Source organism: Myotis davidii, unplaced genomic scaffold (assembly GCF_000327345.1).
Source record: "Myotis davidii unplaced genomic scaffold, ASM32734v1 scaffold354, whole genome shotgun sequence".
Taxonomy (NCBI): domain Eukaryota; kingdom Metazoa; phylum Chordata; class Mammalia; order Chiroptera; family Vespertilionidae; genus Myotis; species Myotis davidii.
The window spans coordinates 254,372-258,264 of NW_006285785.1; positions in this window are offsets into that span (position 1 = coordinate 254,372).

Sequence of the window (3,893 nt, forward strand, 5' to 3'; positions counted from 1 at the left end):
TCTGTAATTCGGGCTGTTACTGAAGCGATGGACCCTCGTCATGCTTTCCCCCTTCGATCACTAGGGCTCGGGGGTTCAGTTCCCACAGCTGTAGAATCAGGACACTGCATCCTTTAAGGACACTATGGCATTTCACTCCACCGGCACGTCACGGGGGAGAAGCCAGGCACTCGGGCTAATCTAATATTCTAGCTAAGTGAAAGTCCCTGCACATCCTATAAATTATCCTTTTTCAAAGAATTAGCCATCCAGAAAGAAGAAAGCTATCCTAAAACCCAGCCAGGGAACAGAACAATCTGCGACTGGTGACTCACGCCTCTGACAGCTGTGAAAACCAGAGCCTCGCGACCAGCAGAACAGAACTTGGGGAGGGGGTCCCTCTCTGCCCAGGCAACGCGGGAATGCAGAGCACCCCACCCATCACAGGGCAGAGTGCCTGGTGCTCCCAGAGTGCGGATGGGATGCGGAGAGATGCGGGAGGAGAGAGCGCGGCCTGGGAGCGTGCCAGGCGGCCACGGGGATCGCAGAGGGCTGTGCTCTGAGGTCTACTCACAGCCGAGTTCAGTGACCCTTCCTCTGGCTTCGCAACCTGACCAGCCACCCCGCCCCTCGGCGCGGCCAGCCAAGCCCAGGGCCTCCCTTCCTGGGCCTGGGAAGGAGGCAGTGGCGGCGTTTCTCCAGCCGGCTTCCTGGTGCTACCCAAGCTGCCCTCCGAGCTGGAGCCATGGGTGGGAGCCACTGGACGCCTCCTCTCACCATGGCAACCCCAGCTCAATGGCAGGGCAGACCCGCCGCTGGGCCAATGCTGTCTGGGTTCCTAGGGCAACCAGGACGGGCCTGAGGGCTGAGGTGGCTGCGGCACAGGACTCTCTGAGACTCGTGTCTGGGAACCACCCGGCGAACTTGCCGCTGGGACTGCTGAGGGGTGAGCTCGGGCCTCCTGCCCCACTGCACCTCGTCAGGTATGAGTCCTACATATGGACGATCTACAGGAAGACGGCTTTTTATTTATTTATTTTACTTTAAAAAAATATTTTTGTTGATTTTTGGAGAAGAAGGAAGAGGAAGAGAGAGAGATCGAAACATCAATGATGATAGGGAATCATTGATCGGCTGCCTCCTGCACGCCCCCTGGGCACATCACCTCCTGGTTCATAGGTGGACGCTCAACCACTGAGCCGTGCTGGTTGGGCAGGAACTGGCTTTTTAAAGAGGGACTGGCAGATTAAAAACCGATGTCATATACAGTTCCCACAATGAGATACTCCCTCACATCCGCTAGGGTGGCTATGATAAAAAAGATGGGCAAGCCTGGGTGAGAATGTGGAGAGATTGGAACCTTCGTGCATCACGGGTGGGAGTGTAAAGTGGTTCAGCCGCTGTGGAAAACCGTCTGGCGGTTCCTCAAAAGTTACACATAGAATCACACGACGCAGCAATCCCCCAAATGGGCACGCGGCCCGAGGAGCGGGAGCAGGTGTTCACACAGAAACCTGCACAGCAGTGTTCCCAGCAGCACGAGCCATGGGGCCAAAGGAGGAGACAGCCCGAATGCCCAGCGGTGGAGGAGTGGGTACATGAACGCGGTACATTCATGAAACGGAATGCCAGTTAGTCACAAAAACGACGAGCTGCTGACGTGCCACCACGGGCATGGACCTGGGCAGCACGATGCTAAAGGGAAGAAGCCGGCATAAAGACCACACGTTGTAGGATCCCGTTTATCGGAAATGTCCGGAGTGGGTGAGTCCACGGAGACAGAAGGCAGATTAGTGGGTGCCAAGGGTCGGGGGAAGGAGGAGTAGCAAGTGACTTAATTGGTATGCAGTTTCTTTCGGGGTTGATTAAAATGTTTGGAAATTAGAGAGTGGTGATGAAGGCACAACTTTGGGACTGTACTAAAAACCCCTGAATTGTGTATCTTTTAAAAGGGAGAATGCTATGGTATGTGAATTATGTCTCCATAAAAAGCAAATGTGAAAGTCTATGTAACACATGTGTAAAATGAACATCTGCAGAAGGACAGGCATGGTCCAGGGAGGGAAGGGAGCTGCCCGGGGTGGCTCGGCAAGGAGCGCCAGGACAGGCTCGGACCATCCTCCTCCACCCTCCTGACTTTGGCGCTTCCCCGCTGCTCCTGGCTCTGGTCAGCCTGGGGGAGACAGGCGCTGAGGCTGCCCCTTTGGAAGGCTTTGCAAATCCACTCACCCCATCTGGTCCTCACACGCTCCCTGTGGAGGGAGGCCAGGTAGAGACCGCTCCATCCGACCCATGGGAAACCCGAAGCTGCAGAGGTTGCAGGATCAAGGTCAGACCTTGGATGGCCAGGTCATGAGCACCTGCATTTCTACTGCATCACGAAGGTCTCATGATAGGAGAGATCTGGGACACATCCCATTTTGCTGCATAAAAGAGAAAAAATCTACTTGCCCAGGAGACACTCAGACCACGGTGAGGTGAGGGGGTTATATCCCTACATCCTGGCCTCCTCAAGCTTCCATAAAACCAGATATCACAGAAACAGGAGGTGAGCAGGGCAAGGAGGCTGTTAAAAAGAAATTCTTGCCCAGGCTGGCTTGGCTCAGTGGATAGAGCGTTGGCCTGCGGACTGAAGGGTCCTGGGTTCGATTCCAGTCAAGGACACATGCTGGATTGTGGGCTCAATCCCCAGTAAGGGACGTGCAGGAGGCAGCCAATCGGTGACTCTTTCTCATCATTGATGTTTCTATCTCTCCCGTTCCCTTCCTCTCTAAAATCAATAAAAATATATTTAAAAAAATAAAATAAAAAATAAAAATAAATTCTTCATGTCTTCTCCCTGACCAGGGCAAGTCTCTCCTGCTCCTAAGAATCAGCCACGCAGGCAAGGGAGAAGCCCTCACTGGGAGGACCACCATTCCCAATTCTTCCAGCAGCTGCTGAGCCCAGTCATCAGCACAGGTACTGGGCTAGGCCACCACCGAGGGACCCTCAGCTCCCCTGAGCCGCACCACATGGTCCCGCTTGGTGACCCTGGGCCTTAACCTCTTTCGGTCTCAGCTGCCTCATGTATTCAGTGGGAATCACCTCCAGACCCTGCCCGTTTCTTCAGGATCCAGCCAAGGCAGAGTATGGAGGGATGGGAGAATTCTTGGACAACTGGAGGACCGGACACTTCTTGCTATTACTACTGCCATCTCTTTTAAAAACAATTTTATTTTTATTGATTTCAGAGAGGGTGAGGGAGAGAGAGACAGAAATATCAATGATGAGACAGAATCATTGATCGGCTGCCTCCTGCACATCCCCTCCTGGGGATCGAGCCCACAACCCGGGCATGTGCCCCAACTGGGAATAGAACCATGACACTTAACCACTGAACCACACCGGCTGGGCTACTACTACCATCCATTTTATAGAAATTGTCATTAGGAATGAAGCCATTAGCTTGATTTTTCTTTGATAAATTATTGGAAGGCTTTGCTATATTATTCTTTAGGTATCATAACAGCACCTTTATGTGGAAGCTTTTCTTGATTTTATCATCAGCTATAATGCTTACTGTCATATCTAATAAGGGAAGTGATATATATCCTCTTCTCTTATTTCTGTAGGGACATGGCAAATTTGGTGGAAATGAACACATAAGGACCCTGAGCAAGAGGCATATTGTTTCCCAGATAACTGTCATTTAACTAGCATTATAGAGGTATAATCATAGGGGAGACAGAAAATAAAGTCAAAGCAGGGTTTCTTCAAAAATAGAAAAAAAAATTAAGTTCTACCTAGTGTCATCATAATAGATACATCTGGAGACCAACCAAGCCTCTTGGGTGGGCTTTGTCACAGTCCCTCATTTCAGGAGAGGAACGGAAACCTAGAGAGAGCGTGTGGTCTGTCTGGGGTCGCACAGC